The sequence below is a fragment of the Miscanthus floridulus genome, chromosome 18, assembly GCF_019320115.1.
Source record: "Miscanthus floridulus cultivar M001 chromosome 18, ASM1932011v1, whole genome shotgun sequence".
NCBI classification, from domain to species: Eukaryota; Viridiplantae; Streptophyta; class Magnoliopsida; order Poales; family Poaceae; genus Miscanthus; species Miscanthus floridulus.
Genome location: NC_089597.1, coordinates 74,387,196 through 74,399,154, shown reverse-complemented (window position 1 = coordinate 74,399,154; position 11,959 = coordinate 74,387,196).

The window sequence follows — 11,959 nt, the reverse complement described above, 5'->3', positions numbered from 1 at the left end:
GCTTACGCACACGCTTCTTCAGCCTTCGTTGTACTTCCCTAGCTTCCATGAGCTTGTTCACATAGATGTTATAAGACTCTTGCTAGAAATAGCAGGCATCTTCTCGGGCATAAAACAACTACAGGACAGCAAACATAGCACTCATAGCAAGACTCAAGCTTTGTGCCTGCTCATCATGGTCCCGCACCACATAAATGAGGTCATGCTACCTCCAAACTACCGTAGCTAGATCCACCTAAGGAATAGATCCCGCTGCAAAAACAACTAAACCCTAAATGCTAGGTGCACTTGGTCTATACACCCTGCTGTGACTGATGTGCGGGTCCCGCAGTCAACCTGGACCCACATGACAGCGAAACAGAACAGTGGCGACACTTTGACAGATGAGAACTCACCGACGACAAGGTCACTGGCGACACAGTCACCGCTGTTGTGTTCCCCTCCTCGTTTCGTACCTAATGAGCTAAGTGGGTGAACCCCTAACGGTGGTTGGCTATGGCGGCGGTGCTAATGGTAGACGACGGTAGCGCTGTAGTGGCGCATTAGTCGTTTTCGGCCATGGCAAGCTTTGATGAGCACGGCTATGGCTTCCTGGTGGCGTAGCAGAGATCTAGGGTTAAGTTGGGACTTTGGTGGAGCGGCGGCGAAGCTTGGCCACGTGCATGGCGGTGTGTGCACGGCGGTGCACAACCATGTTCCGGTGCCGGTGTGCCAACGTTGGCTCAATGGCCAGCGGCGTGACCTAGACCTGACCCTAGGCTAACCCTAACACTAGAAGAGAGAGAATGTGGGGGCTCCAGCAAGCACGCCCATGGCAAGCACAAGCTCGGCGGTGCTCCGACGAGGGTGCGGCTATGGCGAACTCACCCTTAGGCATTCACCTTGGCTCGATTGACACAGCTAACTGGTCGGGAAGGTGGAGGAGGTGATGGCCGAGCGGTGCGCGCGACCAATCGAACAATGGCATGGTGGTGGCAGCAAGTGAGCTCGGCAAAGGTGCAACGGCGATGGTGCAGCACTATGGTTTGGCTCTGGAGCGGCACACGGGCGAGAGAGGAGGCGAGAGCGAGAGTGAGCACATGTGAGCGGTGCGCGTGATGCGGTGCTCTTTACCGCCTGCTCTGGCCTGATTGGTGGGGCTAGCACTGGCGTACGGCCACCAGGTGGTGGCCATGGCCTGAGCACGGTCGGCCACGACGCTGCTGCTCTAGCCAGTTCAGGTGAGTGAAGGAGCTGACTAATAGCGCATTTTCAAACCCATAAATCTCCCAAACCGTGGTGAATTAGTGAAAACTTCATTAATACAAAGTGTAGAGCTACATGAGTACTACAAGATTGCTTAAAGGAGTTTTGTCTATATCACAATGGTTTTCAAACTATAAGGCTCCAAAATAGGCTACATTAAAACTGAAATCAGCATTCTACACTTAGAAAAATTTTAAGTCACAAAACAACATTTTGTTAGAACTTGTGAGCTCTATTTGACCATGCTACACACTGAATTAGCTCATGACCCTTAAATAAAGTTTGTTACCCATGATGTGAACAACAACTTTTATTTAGGTCACACATCCATGCAAACAATCTAAGCTACTGTTCAACTTTGGTCAAACTAGCATCATGAAAATGGAATTACAAAGTAAACACTTAGAAGCAAAATTGGCTTAAGTCATGAATACAACATTGTTCCATTTACCATCCTAGATGTGTCTAAGGTGTTTTGGTGACCTCACAACCATCTCATGCATTAGTCACATATGATCACAAGCATAATTAAGTATATGAGCAACATCACATGTGATAAGCGGCCTATAATCCACACACATCCGCAAGGATTTGTCCTTCTTCTTTACAAATAAAGCTGGACAACCCCATGGAGACAAACTGGGTCAAATGAGACCTTTGTCCAATAGTTCTTGTAGCTGAATTTTAAATTTGGCTAACTCATTTGGTGGCATCCTATAGGGTCTTCTCGAGACAGGTGTTGTACCCGGCACTAACTCGATCTTAAATTCCACATCCCTATTAGGCGGTAAACCCGGCAACTCATCTGGAAATACATCAGGAAATTCATAGACTACTAGAATATCAAATAGGGTAGTGGCTTCAATAGCACATGACAAGTTTTGAAGATCAAAACTCCAGGGAAGTGGTACTAGAAAAGCATTACTCCCCTTTAGTTCTCTCAATATAATTGTTCTAGTGGTAGTGTCAATGTGAACTCCATGACCCTCATCCAATTCATGCCCAAAATCACATCTATTGCTAATCCTAGGAATACTATAAGATCCATAGTGTACTCCCTGTCTTGTATAGAGATGAGCACATCTCTCACTAATTGATTAGTAGAAATAGTGGCCCCAGCTGAACTTATACTATAACCACCCTTGTCTACCTTAATTATCTTCTGATGATGCTTAGATGCAAATGTTTAGCTCATAAATTAGTGAGAAGCTCCAAAATCAAATAAAACAATGGTGGGATGTTTATTACCAAGAAACATACTGGCGGTCACAACTTCTCCCATAGGAATTTCTTCCATGGCTGTATAATGCACCTATCTAGAATGTGCTTTTAGATTGGCCTATTTCTGATTACCCTGGTTTTGATTGCCATTCTTCTTGGGATGGGGCACTCCTTGGCCCAATGACCCAACTAATTGTAGTTGAAGCATGGCTGGTTGTTCCTTGGTCCTGCTAAGCTTCCCTGGCCTACATTGCCCTTAGGTATGACAATGGTGAATGCACTATGGAATGTCTTCTGAGGGCGATTGGCTTGAGCTTTTGGCTATGGAGGCCTATACTTAGGTGCTGGTGGACAAAACTATGGCCTGGCTACCACTAGAGCTCTAGATTGAGATGACCCTGAGGCACCTGCCTTAGCTGCTCTTTTGTGGCCCTTTGTTGTTGCGTGCAAGTTGTTCTGATTCTCCTAGGTTAAAGCATCACTAACAAACTAATTATAGGTGGCACACCTTGAGTTGGCCACGGTCTTCATTAGTATGGTGCCAAGGCCTCTCTTGAAGCTCTCTATTTTCTTTTCCTCTATGTTGACAAACTCTGGGGCATATCTGGATAGATTGTTGAAGGCATGCATATACTTGGTAAGGGTTTTGGTCCCTTGAGTATGTCTCATGAACTCGGTGGCTTTCATGCACATCAGCCACGGGGGAATGTGATGTCCCCTAAAGGCTAACTTGAACTGTTCCCATATGACCTATGCATTTACAGGTAGAGAAGACAGGAAATGTGTCCACCATATCCCTGTCAGTCTCTATAGTTGATGGGGCACATATTCGGCCTTCAAATGCTCAGTAACCCTCGACAGACAGAACTTCTGCTCTATCATGTTAAGCCACTCATCCGCCTAGAGCGATTCTTTGGCCTCTTTAAAGATAGGGGGCTTAGTGTCTTGGAAGTCTTTCAACGAGCTATACTGATTTGGTTTAGGCCCTTGATGTTGCTGGCGGGCCTAAGCGGTGTTTTGCATAATGAGGCATAGTGTCTCTTCCATAGCTCTCTGATTTCCTAGAAATTGTGCGAAGAACTCATTCACAGAAGGTGATGGTGGTGGTGGTAAATCACCATCATTGCCACCCTAGCTGGTGCCTGCCCTAGCATGGGTGCGAGTCATCTGCAAAATTACAACCATAAGTGATTATTGGTTGATGTCAGGAGATTGTAGATGAATTGTGTAATCTTGCCAAATTGAAATTACTAGAGAGAATCTTAAATTCATACAATAAATAGAGGCATAATAATTCATTCTCGCAACATAACATCACCAATTAGATCACTTATTATACTTGCAATGCGTTAACATGCATGTCGTATTTCACTAGTAAAACAAAGTAGGAATTTTATCAAAGTTCGATCCGTAATGACACAACATGCAAAGTGCCAATATTACACCAAAGTTAAGTCATGAATACTAAAATTCAAACTACAAGTCCATTAGACGGATAGCAGGGATACAACTAGTGCATTGACTAGTCCCTAGATGGCTCTACTCTTCAGCGTGCTCGCTGTCGAGGTCAGAAATAGCATCATCCTCATCAGATGGAACCGCTTCTTCTTCTTCCCAACCGTCATCTTCAACAAACATTTCTGAATCTTCTTCTTCCTCATCTAGGATTGGGTGCAGTTGGTTGTTCAAATAATGCACCTCATGCTGAAGATAAACCACCACATTCTGGGTATGTGCAAGCTGCTAGTGCAATTCCCTTTTGACTTAGTCCTACTGCACGGCTAAGGCTTCAACATTATTTCATGCTACTTCTGCCATGGCAGCACGGTTGTTTTCTTAGATCTGCTGGCGTGTAGCTATGAGTGCCTCAACGCGAGCGACCTCTAGCTGCCCCCATAGCCCTGCTAGCACTGCCTGATCATTAGCTCTTGCTGCTTGGGCAACAACTCTCTGCTGATCGACCTGTTCCATCTAAGTGTGGAGTTCTCCCAATGCTACAAAAGCTTGGTTGGTGTCCCATCGAGTCTCACTTGCTACTTTTTTGTGCTTGTGAACATGCTTCCTCAGCTTACGCTGTGTAGCTTCGGCCCCCATGAGTCTATCCATGAAAGTGGTATAGGACTCCTACCAAAAGTCCTAGGTATCCTAACGAGTATAGAACATCTTCATCACGGTAAACATTGCACTCATAGCGGGACTAGAACTATCTACCCACTCATCCCAATCATGGATCAATGCGTTGCTATTGCGATGTGCCCATACTATTGTGGATGGATCCACCTGAGGAAAAGTACCAGCAACACTGCCGGTAAGCTCATCCCCATGCTGCTGACATATCTGACTCAGCACCTCAAAAGCAACCACATGGGCACCTTCCCGAGGAGTTTTTCCTTTAGATTCTGCCTTTCACTCCTGCCATAGGGGTGCTTGGGTACGAGCTAGTATGGTTAGCTACACCTCATACCATGGTTGACCTTCTAGGTATACCTCAATCTAGGAATAGAGAGGCGGTTCGGTATATCCTGCATAATGTAGGACCCTCTAAAGTAGGGTAGGGGTACCAAACATTTCCAAGAAAGTCTCACTCCCAGCTAATGTTGCCATCTGTTCCAACAAAATGGTGCAACTCCCATGAGAACAATGTTATAATAGAAAAGAGTTACTTAACCGAAAAAGAGACTTATAAGGGGAGGAACAATGCAAGTGTGTAATGAATGATTGATCATGATGCATGTATGTTTTGTACGTCCTCACAAACTTAGGAAAATTAAACTTCTAACGACATGCACAATGGCATACATTTGTTCTCTCATATATAACGTAGCTAGTCGGGCTACATGTTTCACTGTTAGTGTACCTACACAAGAATTTTATTTCAACCCAACCTCACAAGTATATATTCAAAAATAAAAATCTAGGCTCTAGGTTGCAAGCTAAATACTTCCATATCAAAGCTACCCAAAAGTAAATATGTCCCATATATACATATAAATATGCATATACAGTCGTATCAAAGTTAACCCATAATTAAATACCTCTGTATATATATGAGACATATATATACTTTAGTATCAAAGCTAACTCTCCCCATTAGACCGTATGCTCACATCTTGCGGTCATGCCACTCATCATCTTACCTTGGGCATAGAGGCAATTGATCCATACATTACCACTCAAGTGAATGGCATCCACACAATAGCACACCATATGGACAACAAAAATAAAACCCCCAAGTTAGTACTTAATTAGCCACCTAAAATCCTTAACTGGGCATAAAGGAAGTGATCATTGCCATACTTTAGATTCAAACTTTAGGTTTAAACACCTATATATATATATATATATCAGTTGCCAAAACTAGTTTTGGAAAAACAAAAACCTTTGTTTTAAATACACATGTGGCAATTAATGTTGAATAATGCTCCGATACCAGCTATAGCAGAACCATCCAATTTATAAGAGCACAAGTACAATAGCAGCCCACAAGCGGTCGCACTGTCATATTTGAGCCCATATAAACCCAGAAGTCCGTCGAGTACCACGAAGGGTCTTGATTCAACCAACATACAACTAAGACTGTACACGATTCAACATACATGTCACACGTTATATAAAGTTTACAAATACAGTTCCATACATCAGAGTACGATTAAAAGTTATTACAAACCAAGTTCAGGTAAAATAGTAGCGAAAGCAATTAAAGTTTGAAACCAACATCTCCATCGTTGTTCAAATATTGTGCCACTCATGATCACAATCCCACAAAAGCATAAGAGAGGGATTAACAAGAGATGCCTTGACTAGAGCCCTACTCCTCATCCATGGCGGGACAGAAGTAGTTCTTACAGTAGCCATGATACATCATATTATCTGTAACAATAGGAAATAAACCCTGAGTACAAGAAGATACTCAGCTAGACTTACTCGTCACAAACCAAAACTAAAGTGACTCCAAGGATCATGCAAGGCTTTATAAGTGGAGCTAGCTTGACAACATTTTGCATAAAGAGCCACTAATTCAACTATACCTTTAATAATTCGGTCATCAAGTTAATTATAGCTATTCATCTCTAGATTAGAGACTAACATGTGCCAAACATGTAGTATATTGTTAATGACATCACAATAATAACCATAGCCATTTAATATTTCATTCTTAGAACCATTCCACTTGCCATTAACACTACGATAGAAGGAAGCTCAGTCAAGTTTCTCACTATCCGGGAGAGACGGCGATTCAAATTGATTTCAACTAGCTGGGAATTTATTCCTAACACAAACCTAGGCAGACCAGATCAATGGTCACCTTAGGTCACCTTTGGTACAACTCAGGTCCACATTTCGCTGGTTCAATCAGCGCCACACAATTAGGGACAACCAGCTGCCAAGACGTTCAGGCCCGGCCTGCCCTCTAGATCGCGTCTAGCTCCTCGCACATCCTTACTACCATCTAGAGTGTGCACTCTTACAAAATGGGGCCTGGCCTGAATTGAGCTACTCGGCTTTGTGGTTGGAACGAGTTATCTGGCCAGCTAAGTGAGAGGCATGCGTTCAAAATGACCGAGGACCAACAATAGTTCGGTGCAAACAGAATCACATGAGTCAATCTACAACATAGACTCCGTCTGGCCTCTATTTACAACATCCATGGTTCTTTTACACGATAGCAAATATAGCCAACCATGGTTCAGTGCCCACCTATATCTCACAGGTGACAGGAAATCACCTGACTTCTATCGATCTAAGCATAGCTAAGCATGTATTCGATCCTAGACCTACACAGGGTTACAGATATATATCTAGACAAGGTAGGTCTATGCATCAAGTGTTTCCAACCAACTCTTATAACCTAATGCATCAAACATAAAAGACTCAAGTGATATTTTGTAAAACATAGGAGGCTTAAAATGCTTTGGGGCTTTCCTTTGATAAAGGAAGTTGGCCTATGAGGCTAGGGTGATTTGTTGGAACTTGTGAGCTCTATTTAACCATGTTAGACATAAAAGCATTTTATTGGAACTTGTGAGCTCTATTTGACCATGTTAGACACTGAAGTAGCTCATGGCCCTTAAATAAAGTTTGTTACCCATGATGTGAACTACAACTTTTATTTAGGTCACATAGTCATGCAAACAATCTAAGCTACTGTTCAACTTTGGTCAAACTAGCATCATGAAAATGGCATTACAAAGTAAACCAACACTTTGAAGCAAAATTGACTTAAGTCATGAATATAAACATTGTTCCAAATATCATTCTAGATGTGTCTAAGGTATTTTGGTGGCCTCACAACCATCTCATGCATTGGTCACATATGATCACAAGCATAATTAAGTATATGAGCAACATCACATGTGATAAAGAGAAGGTAAATGAAATGAAACTTCATATGCTCATGCTCATGAATGGATGGATGATGTTTGTGCTCATGAAATGCAAATGCCAAATGCAATGCTAAGTTACTTATATTCAAGCACTACTCTAGCTAGTGACTATGGCTATACAGATAAACCAAGATAATGCAAGGTAGGATGCAATAACATTTCGAACATACCCGCCCCAAACTCACCTAAAGGGTTGATTGGGCACAAAGCACCTCTGCCCTATGATTTAACAACTAGATCTATTATGGGGGAATACATAGCATGGACAGGGTTGTCACCACCTGCCAACTACCCCAATCCATCCGGAGACCTAGCCACGTTGCAAGGTACTCGATAGTATAAACACCACGCTTACACTATTTGATACTACCCTAGCCTCATGTTAAGACTAGAGCATCAACTAGTGTCGAACAACCCATGCTACAGAGAGCCCACTTATCATAGGAATTATAAGCATAACCAAAGTATAACTATAGAACAAGACTAGTACATAAAGTAAAAGATTTGAAATAATATTTGCATAGAAAGTAACATACTAATAAATAAAGTACTTACAGAAGAGAGACAAGACTATACCAGACTCCTAAAGACTGCTCCAGAGCTCCCACCAAGACTAACTACTAGAGCTACATCTTGAGAGAGTAGAGGGAGAGAGCTACATCTCTTATGTGTAGGTGTGTGTTACAAGTGAGGGGTGAGGGTCCTATTTATAGCCTAAGGTGGAGTAGGGGCTACTCCATCGCCACGTCAGGGATCCACGTGACATCCCCTCCTTGCCCTTGGATCAAACTGACCTTGAACCACCATAAATCAAGGCATCATATTGCTCCCAAATGTTTTTCCTTGCATGTGTCTGAAGGAGAGGTAGTGGAGTGAAAGTTGGGCGCCAGGCGGCGTGGTGGGGTCACCGGTCGGAGTGCCACTATTGAGTGGGCCCTCCTCCTTCGGTGCGGGGCCCCTTGGGATGTTGTAGAGTGTGGGTATGAACACCATTTGTCCATTTGAGCACCTGACATACTGAAAGGTGAGTCAACAATCCATGTGATGCCTCTTTTTGACCCTTTATCATGCACTGACTTGGAATCAATGGTGCAGAGGGCTTGGAGATGTGTTTCTTGGCCATTTCCCACAGATTGGTGAGGTGGCACTTGAAATGCCACGCTGGCCAGCGACATGGTGGGGCTAGCCGGCGCCACCAAGTGGCCCATGGTGGCCCACCTTGCTCCAATTGCTTCTAGTTGCTTGATTTTTGATATTTTTGCATAGTTTTCCTGCATGAGCAAAGATCTCCAAGTACAAGTGGAAATATGTGAATTATAAACATAAATCACTACTTGTGTTGTTGTTTACTCCCATTTTTGTGCAATGTTGATGGTCAAAATAGGCATTTAGTGACCGTCAACAAGCTCTCCCACACTAAACCTTTGCTTGTCCCGAGCAAAGTGAGAAAGCAAAATTCAGGTGCAACTTATTATGAAACAAGACTTCAAAAGATATGATGCTAACATAAAAATATACCAAGTCATACCTCATACCTTGTGGATTTGAAGTGTCTACCATGTCGCCTGAAGCGGTTGAAAAGTGGAACAGCTTTGACACCAAGTCATCACTATCCCCTATGAAGAATTCTTGGAGTTTTTATAACTTTTGCAATTGAAAACTTAGCTCATACTTCTCCTCAAATGGTACTCTTAAGTCACTCAATGGTGTTTGTATCCTCACCAAGGCATTGATGCTTTGCCTTCCTTCCTACTTCTAATAGGCTTATGTGGAGTTTAGGGTAGGATAAGGATAAAGCATACTTGCATTGCATATATTGCTAAGTCAAACAATGGATCCATGGAGAAAAATATCATACACTCAGATCAAGGTGTGCATGTGTGTGGAAATAGGATGATCATGATTGCTCCATAGGAATTATTCTTTCTCCATCCTTTATTTGAGAGCAGGGCTAGTTTTTTTTTTTTTTGCTCGACTTTGGACAAAAATGTGTCCACACATTTTTTATGGACCTTCATGTGCCCAATTTTTTTTATTTTTTTTCAATACTAGCCCATGCCTCATTTATGAGAATGATGGAGAAAAATCATGCTAGCAAACATGGAGTATTTATTTGGTGGAAATGGAAAGGCATGCTTTTGCTTAGTTCTAGTGTAGAAGCATAGCATATATTTGCTGGAGTGTATGTAACATGGATCTTAAGAGCATGATAAAATTCTCAACAAAGGTCAACAAAGTTTGACAAAGCTCAATACAAAGGCAAGCAACATATGTGGAAGGTTTTCAACATATAGCATTATATTTGGCTTTGGTAGGAAATCTCACCATTGAGGAGAAGTGAGGCTTTTAATTTTGATGTTTTACCAAAACAAAAATCTCCAAGGGCTTGCATAGAAAGATAGTATTTCTTTAGTCTTTACCATATCTCACTTCACAACAACTTAGTTGACATGTTTTCCTAATAAAGATATGTCCACAAGTAACAAGTATATGAACAAGGAATAAAGTTTATGTGGGCCAATCTTTATAAAATCATGTTCATAGTTTGGCATGATTCACATTTTAAGTTTGATTTTAATATATAGCATCTTTCAACACATTAAACATAAAAATAAAGCAAGAGTGGGTAGAGGGAGTGCAAACTAGCGTGCCAAAGTGGCGGAGGCCTAAGAGGTGGCAGAGAGGAATCGATAGCCTACCCCACACTAGGACTTTTATGTCATTCGACATTAAAACCCTAGTGTAGATGTTGGGGCATCCCTCAGAGTGTACTCCAATGTTGAATGACATTTTGCTCAAGTTGTTGTCACCTTGTAGTGTTGACCCTTCATCCTTTTGTGTTTAGCCTAAAAGGTTTAGCGACAAATACCCGAAGGATACAAGTTCTACAAGATGCTTTTGTTCTCACTTTACAAAGTTACTTTTTTTAGGTGAGAACAAAGAGAAGAGACTGAACTCTTTTTTCAGAAAACAAGGCATGGTGCAACATCTTTAACTCAAAATAAAATTTAGCAATGATGGATCAGGACAAAATGTGCTCCCCCACACTTGGACTTTTGTGCAATAAAAATCCAAGTGTAAGTGTTGGAGTATATCTTGAAGTATATTCCATTGCCAAAAATATCAAGATGTTTAGAGTTGATGCAAGAATCATGTTTTTAGACATGGTACTCTCCTCCTTTTTAATCTTAAAATAGTTAGTGAACAAAGATACCCACAAGGAACTTGTCCTAGAAGCATTTCCCTAATTGCCCCTTTTTAAGAGAGGCTTTATTTAAGGAGTGGTTGCAAGCTTATTATGCAAACGAACAATGCAAGTAGATCTTTATTTTATTATTTTTAGTTTTTTAAATCTAAGACAAGATTATTCTAATTTATTATGCATGTAAGAAAAGGGACTATATTTAAAGCTAAACATGCAAGAGTTTAAAATTTAAAAGATATGCGAAAATTAAATACGGGATACATACCGATTTACCTGTCGGCGAGGTCTTATTGTGTCAAGTCGAGCATGACTTCCCCATTGAATTTAGCTTGAATTTCTTGTTTCCGCCACACCATCTTGATCTTCATTGAGTTCTATTTCCAGTAAAGGTTAGTGGACAACACATACCCGAAGAAATTCTCGAAGAAACAAGGGTGATTGTTGTCATTGGGGCTAAAAGTACTCTTCTATGATAACGACAAGTTGGCACTCCTGTTCAGTTAGCATGGATAGTTTTTCCCATGTTCTTTAGTTCTTGTTTATTGTTCACCTAGTTCTTGCAAAAACTTCCACAAAGCACAACATGACATAAAAAAGGGTTAAATATTTTCAACGCACCCTTCAAAGATGAGAGGTGACTCTTTTTGATGATGTGCAAAATTTGTTGAGGTGTATCACAAGACTTTATCTCCATATTTGAATTTATCTCAAAAACTTACCCATTCATATTTACAATTTTACATGCAACCAATATCTACACAAGTAGTTTTAGTTCAATAACCAAACTAGATTTCATGTCTAATTTGATTAAGGAAATCTATTTAACCTAAGCACCATGCTTAATTTAAAAGCCTATGGAAATGTGGTCAGCGCATCCAAACCTTAAACTAGGCACCATGTTTAA